The sequence below is a fragment of the Beta vulgaris genome, chromosome 2 (assembly GCF_026745355.1).
Source record: "Beta vulgaris subsp. vulgaris cultivar EL10 chromosome 2, EL10.2, whole genome shotgun sequence".
Lineage (NCBI taxonomy): Eukaryota > Viridiplantae > Streptophyta > Magnoliopsida > Caryophyllales > Amaranthaceae > Beta > Beta vulgaris.
In genome coordinates, this window is record NC_079203.1 from 20,440,834 (window position 1) to 20,454,760 (window position 13,927).

Consider the following 13,927-nt stretch of genomic DNA (forward strand, 5'->3'; position numbering starts at 1 on the left):
AGTAGCCCTTGATTTATAGGCTACAACATTTGCCCCTTAAAAGAGGAAGTTACCATTTAGGCGCTAAGACGGTTGATTTCCTCTTTTAACCGACCTGGAACTGCCCTACTCTTTTTTTTTTTTTTTTTTTTTTTTTTTTTTTTTTGCTGGACGAGTCCCTTCTTTAAAGAGCAAAACGTCCTGAATCTTCTGGACGAGCTCCTTCTTTAAAGAGCAAAACGTCCTGAATGAACTTCTGGACGAGCTCCTTCTTTGAAGAGCAAAACGTCCTGAATTGACTCTGGACGAGCTCCTTCTTTGTGGAGCAGAACGTCCTGATTTAACTTCTGGACGAGCTCCTTCTTTGAAGAGCAAAACGTCCTGAATGAACTTCTGGACGAGCTCCTTTTTTGAAGAGCAAAACGTCCTGAATGAACTTCTGGACGAGTCCTTCTTTGAAGAGCAAAACGTCCTGAATTGGCTCTGGACGAGCTCCTTCTTTGTGGAGCAGAACGTCCTGATTTAACTTCTGGACGAGCTCCTTCTTCGAAGAGCAAAACGTCCCGAATGAACTTCTGGACGAGCTCCTTCTTTGTGGAGCAGAACGTCCTGATTTAACTTCTGGACGAGCTCCTTCTTCGAAGAGAAGAACGTCCTGAATAAACTTCTGGACGAGCTCCTTCTTTGAAGAGCAAAACGTCCTGAATTGGCTCTGGACGAGCTCCTTTGTTGGAGAAGAACGTCCTGAATGAACTTCTGGACGTGCTCCTTCTTTGAAGAGCAAAACGTCCTGAACTGACTCTGGACGAGCTCCTTCTTTGAAGAGCAAAACGTCCTGAATGAACTTCTGGACGAGCTCCTTCTTCGAAGAGCAAAACGTCCTGAATTGACTCTGGACGAGCTCATTCTTTGTGGAGCCAAACGTCCTGATTTTATTTCTGGACGAGCTCCTTCTTTGAAGAGCAAAACGTCCTGAATGAACTTCTGGACGAGCTCCTTCTTCGAAGAGCAAAACGTCCTGAATTGACTCTGGACGAGCTCATTATTTGTGGAGCCAAACGTCCTGATTTTATTTCTGGACGAGCTCCTTCTTCGAAGAGCAAAACGTCCTGAATTGACTCTGGACGAGGTACTTCTTTTGTGGAGCAAACGTCCTGAATGAATTCTGGACGAGCTACTTTCTTCGAAGAGCAAAACGTCCTGAATGAACTTTGGACGAGTCCCTTCTTTGAAGAGCAAAACGTCCTGAATTGGCTCTGGACGAGCTCCTTCTTTGTGGAGCAGAACGTCCTGAATGAACTTCTGGACGAGCTCCTTCTTCGAAGAGCAAAACGTCCTGAATTGACTCTGGACGAGCTCCTTCTTCGAAGAGCAAAACGTCCTGAATTGACTCTGGACGAGATTTTTTTGGAGCAAACGTCCTGAATGAATTTCTGGACGAGCTCTTCTTCGAAGAGCAAAACGTCCTGAATGAACTTCTGGACGAGTCCCTTCTTTGAAGAGCAAAACGTCCTGAATTGCTCTGGACGAGCTCCTTCTTTGTGGAACGAACGTCCTGATTTAACTTCTGGACGAGCTCCTTTTCGAAGAGCAAAACGTCCTGAATGAACTTCTGGACGAGTCCCTTCTTTGAAGAGCAAAACGTCCTGAATTGGTCCTGGACGAGCTCCTTCTTTGTGAGGCGAAACGTCCTGAATGAACTTCTGGACGAGCTCCTTCTTCGAAGAGCAAAACGTCCTGAATTACTCTGGACGAGCTCCTTTTCGAAGAGCAAAACGTCCTGAATTGACTCTGGACGGTACTTCTTTTGTGGAGCATAACGTCCTGAATGTTTCTGACGAGCTCTTCTTCGAAGAGCAAAACGTCCTGAATGAACTTCTGGACGAGCTCCTTCTTTGAAGAGCAAAACGTCCTGAATTGCTCTGGACGAGCTCCTTCTTTGTGGAGCAGAACGTCCTGAATGAACTTCTGGACGAGCTCCTTTTCGAAGAGCAAAACGTCCTAATTGACTCTGGACGAGTCTTTTTTGTGGAGCAAACGTCCTGAATGAATTCTGGACGAGCTCCTTCTTCGAAGAGCAAAACGTCCTGAATGAACTTCTGGACGACTCCTTCTTTGAAGAGCAAAACGTCCTGAATTGGCTCTGGACGAGCTCCTTCTTTGTGGAGCAGAACGTCCTGAATGAACTTCTGGACGAGCTCCTTCTTCGAAGAGCAAAACGTCCTGAATTGACTCTGGACGAGGTACTTCTTTTGTGGAGCAGAACGTCCTGAATGACTTCTGGACGAGCTCCTTCTTCGAAGAGCAAAACGTCCTGAATGAACTTCTGGACGAGCTCCTTCTTTGAAGAGCAAAACGTCCTGAATTGACTCTGGACGAGCTGCTTCTTTTGTGGAGCAGAACGTCCTGAATGAACTTCTAGACGAGCTCCTTCTTTGAAGAGCAAAACTCTAGAGCTAGTGTTGGACATCTTCCTTTCTCTTTTCCCTTTAATTGCTTTTGACTAACATTTTTACTTACTTTTTTCAGAAAAATGCCCCAACGTCCAAAGTGTTGGCGGAGAAGGCGGCCGTCAAGAAAAGACCGGCCACTACCAGCGATGCCCCACCCCTAAAAAGGCAAGGGGTATCACATCAAGGGTTTGAGGGGAGCCTCATCAGGGCATGTTGGCTACATGTCTTAACTGGCTGCTGAGGTAACTTTTTCCTTGGACGTTTTGAATTCTATACTTGGATATATTTTTTCAATTTTGCATTCGTCCTAACAATTTTCGTCTTTCCTTTGACAGCTCTTTGCTCGCAACTTTATTGCCGAAGACCGGAGGAAAGAGAACAAAAAACTTGTTACGGACGCTACCAAAGCTGCCGACCATGATCAAATATTTATGCCCAAGTATGAAAGCAATTCGTCCTAACACACTTCATATGATCCAATGGCTCTTTTTGGCCGAATATATCAAGACGTTTACCAGATGCCTAATTGAAACCTTGTGAGTTTAAGAACTGTTAAGTTAATAACTTGCTCGGCCTGAATTTTGGCTATTATTCGTCATTGGACAAAGATTTAGTTATTTGCAATAAATTAGGTCCCTATATGCCCCCCTTCTTGGACGAAGAGTCTTAGTGACCTTTCTTTGTTACAAGAAGGAGAAAGACCATAATTTGCTTAATAACTTAGACATTTTATGAAGGTTATTGTAACCCGTCCATCTTTGTTAAATTGTGAAATAACTTGTTCCTTTACTAAGGTTGTTATTTCGAAGTATGGCTTTGGACGGAAAGTAGGATACCTTTACTAAGGCGTCCTAATTCCAGCCGACCTTGTTTAGGAGATGTTTACTCTTTAAGTAAACAAGGTGTAGGCCGATTCCATGTACTTGTCCTTATAAGGATGATAACATGTTAGCCGATCTCCTAATAGAAGGTGTTTTTACTTGCTGCTCTGTTTTATTAGTCAGCTTGAACGATAGTATGCATTTTTAACTAAATCAAGCAAACAAAATCAAACAGAGGGACAGTCATAGGAGAGAAGTAGAGCTGTATTATATGAATTTTGCTTGACGGAGAGCCAAGGTACATGTATACATTTCTACTTTTTTCATTGTGAGGTACTAAGAAAAGATTACACTTTCTCAAGGTATCATGTCGAGGCAACTAAGACGTCCTTGGTTTCAGAACATAGGACGGATCCAATCTTCAATGTCCTCTCCGGACGCTCTGGATTTAAAAAGATTTCCACTGGGCTCTCCGATCCACTAGCTCTGGACGTTCTGTCCCAAGCTCATGATAGCCATTACTTCTTCAGATGCTTATTTTTCTTCTTTAATAGACAAACATCTCCTTTTCTTGCTAGGTAAGAGCATGGACGGCTTGCCCTCTTGGAGGGGCTTTGCCTGAGCCTTCTTTACCTCATGCTTCAACTCACTTATATGGCCTTTCACCTTTTCGGCCGGCTCATCCTCCATGGCCTTTGGCCGCTCTGATTTCTCTTTTCATGATGATGGTCTCAAAGTAGTAAGATAGCATTCTCTAGCCGCCTGCTGGTCTCCATACAAAGACCCAACTTTCCCACCATCACACTCAAATTTCATGCTTGTCTTCTGCTCTTGACGGTTTGCCACAAAATGGCTGGTAAACAAGATAATAAGCTCAGTGAAATTGTTCACTGAGTTAGGAGGTAAATTGTTGAACCACTTCTGCGCACTCCCATCAATGTGGCTGAAAAATTCTTACACCATGTAGCGTCGTCAACTCCTTGGACGTACATCTGGTGCTTGTAGGCTGACAAATGATCATCTGGATTTGTTGTTCCATCGAAAGGCTCGATCGTCGGGAGCTTAACCTTTGGGAAAGGAGGGGACTCCATAATTCTGACCGAGAAAGGAGTTGGCCAATATATCTAGAGTGCCCCAACCTGACCCTCAATGGGTATGTGCTCCCGGCGGTACTCCTTTAGTACCAGATTAGAAGAGGTGTTAGCTAAGGCCTGACGCCTATACACCATTGGCTGCAGAACTGTTTTTTCTTGCCCGGGCTGGAAAGCGGATGGACCACGGCTTCGCACCACTGTTCTGGACGGGAGCCTTAAGGACGGATCCTTCATATATGGCGTGGAGCCAGAGGCCGAACGCTGCTGGCTGCCGCCCTCTTGGCCTCCAAGTACTCCCTGGCATCAGTCTCCATCATGTGACCAGTAGGAGGGATATTATCTGCTGGACGGACCACCAGTTTCCAGTCCATCTTCCTCCTAGAATCACTGACTGCTGGCTGCTTTCCTTTGGAAGGCGGCTTAGTCAATTCTGGCCGAGGTGGCCGACTAGGTCCTGGACGACCCTTTTGGATCGCCCTTTAGTGGCGCAGCTGCCTCTTCTCTCGGACTCATCTGAAAAAATAGCATGTTGTCTTAATCTGCTCTTCCATAACAGCGGCCATCCTGGCCTGGAAGTCATTTAATACATTTTCCAAATGACCAGCAGTCACTGGACGGTCAAGATTTTCTTGGATGACTGGAGTTACAGTCCTACCCTCAAGTGAACGGCAGCATGGCCCTGATCCCTGCCTCGAGGTGGCCTCTCGTCATCAACGGTATCATCCACCTGAACTCTAAAACTTCTGTTCCTTGCCACATTCGAAGAGTGACAGTCCGTCATTGTTGCGTCTCCCCACAGACGGCGCCAAATGTTATGTAGTGTAAAACTAGCAATTTATATCACAACTCCCAAAGATGGGTTCTTAGAACTGGAGACTTGTGCAACAATGATTGGTCAAATCCCGAAGCAAACTCCTGACCAGCAACCTGCACAAAAGGGACCCACCCTGGAGGTTTGGGTGGTATTTCCCCCTCCGATGCTTAAGTCAGATGTCAGGGATGTAAAGGAACTTTTAGAGAGAGAAAGTAGAGAGAGAGAGAGAAGAATTTATGACAGAGTAACAGTACTATGCCTGAAAAACGTACCTTTCACCCTGATTCAATACTATTTATACTGTTTGAATGACTGTTGTGCCTTGATGTCACCCTAATTTGGGAGCATCTGATTGGCTAAGCAATAATATGGTGACACGTGGCAAATGCTGATTTGTCAATACAATTTACCTTTAGCTGAATCAGGCTTACTTGTATTGGGCCTAAGTACAATTTTAGGGCCACAAGAGAGCTTTTCAGTACACCTTTTCCTCAGAAAAGTGTACTTTAGCCCAAAGAACCTGCAGGCCTTTGTACTTTTCTTTGCCTAAGCGAATGCCACATCTCATCTTAGTAGCCCTTGATTTATAGGCTACAACAGATACCATATTGCTGCGGTTTTTGGCCAAACCACAGCAATATCTTTATTTTCTATTTTGCGTTTTCTTTTTACGTGATATATTGTTGCGTATGGGTAAAACCGCAGCAATAAGCAATTATTCTACTAGTGATGGATCACTAAATTAATTATACAAAAGGTTGTAAATTTAATTTCGTTCCCACAAAACAAAACAAAAAATTAAATTAAGAAGGGGAGGAGGAGCAACCACGACTTGGTGGCTCCTCCAGTGGAAGAGGGAGGGCAGCTAGGGCCGCGACAGAGCAGCAGTAGTGTGGCTTGCTAGCCACATTTTGTTGCTTCCTAGCAGCGAATATTTCAAAAAAAATGGAAAAATTATTAAAACAGTTTTCAGAATATAAAGAAGATTTTTGGTTAAATAATTTCATAATTTAATTTTTTAATCCAATTAAAATTAGTAGGCTAGATTTTCTAGGATAGAATCTTTAGCTGGTTAGGAATAACTTAAATATTTTACCGTCTTGCTTTAATTAAGAATATTTGATAATTTGATTATTGGAAAGTATAATATTTGATATTATTATATGACATTTTATATTTGATATACTTGCTCTGAATGACTAGTATCGCCCAAATTTAAGTTAGAAAATACAATCTATGTATCGTGATGTACTCCTGCAATATAAATACGATATGCATATCGTTAAGTATTTGTGTAATTCATTTAATTTAGATATTATTTAAATTATTTTGATACTTATGTAATCCAAAGACGAACCCAAGAATAGAAGACCCATGACTAAGGTGGATGGAGATCCATGAATAGTCCAAGATGTGCCCAATCAAGATATTTAGTTCTTAGGATTATGGGTCATACTAGATCATATTTAATTATGCATTTTATTATTATTATGCTTATAAATTCATTGTAGGTTGGTTATCAATGCGCTAGAGTTTACTAATTCATAACAACATAATAAACATAGGTTCCGCATATATTAAGGTTAGCTTTTCCGAACATAAAATACTTATTGATTCTTTATTAATAGTAATAGGTCATGCCTCCGCAAGGTATTATCATTAATTTTGGAAGATAAGGTGAACATGCGAATTTTATAACTTAGTTTGGTTATCCTTAACAAAATCATCAAAAGCGTTTTGGATTCTGAAGCAAGAGATAGTTAAGCATCGATGTTTGCCAATCTAAACAATAATTATAAAGGGTTATAATTAGTAAAAGAGTTTACTTACCTTGAGAACGAATGTAACGTTAAGAAAAGGCCTCCGTCTGCTTTGTGTTGCATGTTGATAAGGATCTTGTATTCACTTATTCAAATGGGACATTAAAATTGAATAGGTGGCCAACCTAGAAACCTTTGCATGTTATTTAGGTTCTTTTATAAACATAAAATTGAACTTTGCTTTTGTATTCTATATGTAGATACTATGACTAATAACAACAACAACTTCGTTTCCAACATTCTTCCTTTCCTCGAAAAGGACAGGCTGAATGGTGAAAACTTCATAAACTGGGAAAGGACCATAAGACTCGTACTGACTAATATGATCAACCCTCAGTATGAGTCTTAGGGTCGATAGGATGCCTTAGAAACCCCACTTCACATGATTACTGATGAATCGACTAAAGCAGACAAACATCATGCTAAACAGACCAATGATAGGTACATCAATCACTTGCCTGATGATAGGAGCCATGGAGTCGGACCTCCAAAAGAGGTTCGAAACTAAGGAGGCGTATACCATTATGCAAGAGCTACGGGTCATGTTGCAAACACAGGCCCGAGTTGAGCAGTATGAGACAAACAAGGATATACTAGAATGTCACATGAAGCCGGGTCAAGCTATTGACCCCCATGTTTTTGCTATGATGGGTCTTTTTGAAAACATGGAACGACTCTGATTCCCTTACAGGGTAGAGTTGGCTACTGACATCATTCTCCATTCATTGTCTGATAACTTCAATCAGTTTAGGACGACCTTCAACATGAATGAGTCTAAAAAGAATTTGCAAGAGTCGCATGTGTTGTTGGTCAATGCTGAGAGGAACATCCCTAAGGAACCAAAGAAAGAGGTTTTCATGGTTCAGAATGGAAATGGTTTCAAGAATAAATGGGCAAGAAAGAAGGACAAAGGCAAGCAAGTTGTCATTGTTGCTGAAAACCCCAAGCCAACCGCCAAACCAAAGGTCGTCATGGAAAGGAAGTTCTTTCATTGTCACAAGATAGGACACTGGACGAGGAATTGCCCTCTATACTTGGAGGAAAAGAAATCCAGTGCTTCCACTTCAGGTATATTTGTTATAGAAATCAATTTGACTTCTACGTCTTTATGGGTATTGGATACCGATTGTAGTTCTCACTTAGTTAATGATCTGCAGTGGCAAAGAAGAAGTAGGAGAATGGAAAAGGGCGAGGTAGAGCTTCACGTTGGAAATGGAGCACGAGTTGCTGCACTTGCCGTAAGAAGTTATAGTATGCATTTGCCATTTAGCTTTATTTTAGAACTCAATAATTGTTGATTTGCTCCTTCGATAACTAAGAACATAATTTCTGTTTCTGTTTCGAATGATAAATGGTTTTGTTTTGAAATTAAGAACAAATGTTGTTCCATTTCCTACAATAATATGTTTTATGCTAGTGCTAAATTGATAAATGACTTATATGTAGTTGATAGTTTTGTACAAGTCTATAACATAGATAGCATGAAATAAAAATCAAATGATTCAAACCTAACCTACATTTGTCATTATCGAATAGGTCATATAAACCAAAAGCGCATCCAAAAGTTACATCAAGATGTCATTCTTCCATCATTTGATTTCGAATCATTTGATGTATGTGAATTATGCTTTATAGGGAAGATGACAAAGTCACCGTTTACTGGAAAGGGTGAAAAGGCCAACGATCTATTGGGCCTCATACATACAGATGTTTGTGGTCCTATGAGCACAAAAGCCTAGGGAGGGTTTAACTACGTCATTACTTTCACCGACGATTTGAGCAGATATATATGTCTACTTAATGAAACATAAGTCGGAATATGTCGACAAATTCAGAGAGTTCCAAAAATGAAATACAAAATCAACTTGGTAAGATAATAAAAGCATTGCGATCCAATCGTGGTGGCGAATATTTGAGCCAAGAATTTGATGATCATTTGAAGGATTGTGGAATTATTTCATACTGTTAAATGGTCTAGCCGATCTTCCGATTTCTTTTTAGGGATATGCTCTCCAAACAGCTGCATACACACTAAATAGGTACCTGTCAAAGGCTGTAGAAAAGACTCCATATGAGTTATGGAATGGAAAAACACCAAACTTGTCTTTTCTTAATATATAGGGATGTGAGGTCTATGCGTTTACTATCAGACAAACTTGCACACAAGTCAGATAAATGTCTCTTTGTGGGATACCCAAAAGAGACAAGGGGTTATTACTTCTATATCCATCAAGAGAATAAAGTGTTTGTTGCTCGTGATTGTGTCTTTATTGAAAAGGAATTTGTTTCTAAAAAGACAAGTGGGAGTAAAATAATTCTCGAAGAAATTCGAGATGAGCAACAATTGGACGTGGTTCACACCATGTCAGAGATGACCGGACAAGACGAAAGTCAAGTTCAGGAGATGACGTATTCAATGTGTGAACCTCCTGCCGTCCCACTTGAATCTAATTCGAGCAAAGATCTTCAAGAAGTTGAAGTGAACATTTCTCTTAATGCTCAGGCCCCATAAAGGTCAAGTTGACCAAGGATTCCAAACAGGAACTTGGTTGATTTCATGTTAACTGAAAACTTTTAAAATATGATTTTGGAGAATTCAGAACCTACTACCTACTAACCTACAAACAAGCTTTAACGAGCCTAGACTCTGAGAAATGGCTTGAGGCCATGAATCCGAGTTCGACTCCATTTTGAGAATAAAGTTTGGATCCTGGTTGACTTGCCTCATGGGGTTAACCCCATTGGATGCAAGAGGGTGTTCAAAGTGACAACATACAAAGATGGAAATGTCTATGTCTATAAAGCAAGACTGGTTGCAAAAGGATTCAGGCAAATTCATAGTATAGACTATGATGAGAACTTTTATCCAGTAGAAATGCTTAAGTCGATTAGAATACTTTTAGCAATTGATGCATCTTACAATTACAAAATTTGGCAGATGGATGTCAAAATCGCATTATCGAATGGGTTCTTGAATGAGGATGTGTGTATGACAGAACCTGAGGGTTTTGAGGATCTAGAAAATCCTAAAAGGGTTTGCAAGCTTCAGAGATCCATTTATGTATTAATTTAAAGCAGACATCTCGGAGCTGGAATCTTCGTTTTGATGAAGCAATCAAACAATTTCAAAAGCAAAGAATAATCTTGTCTATACAAGAAGTTTAGTAGGTAAGCTTAGTATTCTTGGTTTTGTATGTAGATAACATACGATCATGGGAAATGACATACCAATGTTTGAGTCAGTCAAGGAATGGTTGAAAAGTTGTTTCTCCACGAAGGACTTTGGAGAGGCTGAGTACATACTAGGAATCAAAATCCATAGAGATAGGTCTCGAAAGATGATTGGACTAAGTCAAGAAACTTATATTGATTAATTTCTTGCAAGGTTCAACATGAAAAACTTGAAGAGAGAGGATTCATTCCCATGTCACATGGCATATTACTTAGCATGAGTCAGTGCCTAATTGAGGTTGATGAGTTGAAGCGAATGAGTAGCATACCTTATGCTTCAGCTATAGGATCTATCATGTATGCCATAATAAGTACTAGATCAGATGTTAACATCTCTCTTGAGCATGTGTAGTACGTTCCAAGCAAATCCAGGAGAAGCATACTGGACTGCAGCTAAGAGCATCCTTAAGTACTTGAGGAGGACTAAGGGAATGTTCTTTGTCTATGGAGGAGAAAGTGAGTTAGTTGTTAAAAATTATATTGACGCGAGCTTCAAAATCGATAGAGATGATTACTGCTCTTAGTCAGGGTACGTCTATTGTATAAATGGAGGAGCAGTGAGCTAGAAGAGCTCAAATCAAAGCACTGTATCAGACTCTACGACAGAATCAGAATATTTAGCAGCGGTTGAAGCAGCTAACGAAACAGTTTGGATAAGGAGGTCCTTGACAAAGCTGGATATCATACCTAGTGCTCTGGATGGGATTGAGTCGTTCTCTGATAACAATGGTGCTATTGCACAAGTAAAAGAACCGAGATCACATAAAAAATCCAAACATGTAATGAGGAAATATCACCTCATTCGGGAGATAGTTGACAGGAAGGATAAATCTGCAAAGTTCACACATATGAGAATGTGGCTGATCCGCTCACGAATCCACTACCTCCACCCAAGCATGAATCTCACGCTAGGGCTATAGACTTGAAGCAAATGTTAGGGTGGCTTTAGATTGTATTAGGTTTAGAAAAACTTGTTACAATGTAGAGACAGGGTTTTGCTATTTATGTTTATGAGAAATAAATATTATCTTATTTAATTTTGGTTTGGTATTAAATAAAATATCTAAAATACATCTTGAATTCAAAGGTTTTGTCAAATATGTGATCTGATAAACGAAACACCATAAGTGAACAGAATTCATAGAATATTAGAATTCCTAATCTATGTCATTAAATTGGACAAAAATGACTTATTAAAGGATTAGCATATAAGATTGATTGATAGCGTCGTTTCATGGACTATGGGAACATGGAGGTGTTTAGTCAATCATATGGATATGTATAGTTTGATAATTATATTAGTAGATTCCTAAGACATGAGTGGAACACTGCTTGCCTTAATGTTTGGTATACCATTGATGTTATCAAACGTCATGCTGTAAATGGGGACTATAAAGGCAGCGTTCAGGTTGTGCTAAAAGTTGAGTGGGAGTTTTGGTTGCCACAAGATTGAAAAGTCCTCCTATATGAGATAGGATGGGTGTCTTGGCCCCTTGGAAAATGAAAATTGAAAAATGCGTGGTCCTGCTCAAACGGATTATGTGATGATCATTTGCTTGTCAATTCAAACTCGGTTTCAAGGATTAATTTGAATACTAGTATGGACATAGAAAAATGGTCATACTATCAATTTAGACACTGAAAGACTTAAGGAATTTGAATATTGCATACTCATCTCGGACAAGTGGGAGATTGAAGGAATTAAGTCCTCAATTCTAATTCAATTACTAAATATAACATAACTCGTATTATGGGGATAATAAATTCATTAAATTGGGTTGTCTATACATCTTGATAGAGAATGCTATAAAACTTCAGGTTTAGTAAATAATAAAAATGAAGCATAACTAAATTAGATTCTAGAAGGTCACACTTAAACAATCTGGATCAATAAAAGGAAGAACTAGAGCCCATGAAGGACTTAAGGGTGGCCGGCCAAAGAGCAATAAGGGGAGGGGATTCCTAACCTAATTTGTTCCTATAATAAGGTGGGGAAAATAGAAAATAAAGTAGTCAGTTTCTCTCATTTATTTTCTCCCTCTTTCAGAGCTACGTAACATTAACTCCAAGAAAAGAAGAGCCCTTCTTCCTTCCAACTAGCATTGGTGGGGTGTTTATCTGGATTGGTGAACCAAGTAAAGGAATCAAAGTTGTGGTTCTATCTCCGGGTCTCGATGAGATTTGTGGAAATCACGCTTCAAAGGTTAATTCTAAAACTATTAAGTGATTCTTGATTGTACATGCATGAGATCCTATTTTGAGTACTGCTTATGAATATGATTCATGAAATTCCTCTTATAGTACTTATAATCCTAAATCTTTTACATTTTCCAAAACCAAACATTCTATTTTTTAATACTTGTTCCCTATTTTTTGCATAATTTCCTTGCTTCTCCCCCCAAAGTGAAATAAACAATTAAATTAAAACAAATGGAGTACTAGTATCTGACATAGGTCACATAGTTATGAAAATCATGAGACATGAGAATTACTCCCTCTATTTATAATAAATATTTCATTTTGGTTTGCATATTTGTCAATGTATAACCTTGAGTATAATCATATATGTATTTTTGATGAGATATAATTTGCTTCCATGAATTGGATATATCCTAAGAATTTAATTTATATCCCTTTTTCTATTAAAAAAGAATTAATTATTAACTTGTTTTTCTTGGTACGATATAGTGGGAGTTGTGAATCCTTGTGTATACCCCTAATCTAACTGTATGTAGACACGTAAATTTGTTTCACCGTCTTAACATCCAATGATGAAATCGTCATTCTAATTGGTTTTTATTGAAGAAGAGCAATCGAAAGCTGAATCCATAGTAAATTTTTGAGTCTAAATGTGTTTAAAAGCCCATTTGAAAAGAAAAACAGTTCCAAGGCCCAATTAATTTAGAACCCGGTAAAATAGACCCAACATGGTACCCGATTCCGTCTCGAATCTTACCCGAAGCTTAAATAAATTACACCCAACATGTATCGTACCCGATTAAAGTAGACTCAAAACAGACCCAACCGAGAACATTTACAAACCGAAATTGATTCGACTCAATACAAACGAAACATGAAAATGACTCGGATATTAATAAATAATCCTTATTTCTAAATTTTTATTAATGATCCTGATGCTTGGTTTATTTACTTGTCTTTTGATTAGCTTTTAGTGGATTTTGTAGTGGTTTTTAAGTTAGTTTAGGCTAATTTGCTACCTTTCCCTTTAAGTTGTGCAATATTCTTCCTTTGTACATTTTCTTTAGGTGTTGTTGATATGAATGCACAACTAGCGTAGTTGAACACTTAAGAACTTCGAACAAGCACAATAGATTTCAGATATGATAACCAAAAAAAACACTCCTAAATATTTTAGCTAACTCTTAATCTCACTCAAAATCATTCCCGGAATTAAGTAGATTAAGCACTAGTTAATAAACAATCCTAAAAATTCAATACTGGTCTAAAATAATTGCAAGGCACAATTAAAATCAATAATAAAGTTTTTGTCTAAATCATGCATGCCCTCGTAATGTAGCATGACATGTTTATTTATAATGACAAGAATCAACTTGCCCTCCGATCAACCAAGCCATTCGGCCAACATAGAGTATTTTAGGAAAGCATTCTCCCTTAAATCTAGCCTAGAATCTAGTTAGAACTTAATGAAACAAAAGCTTAAGGAAACTTGGCAAATCTTTCCTTAATTACATAA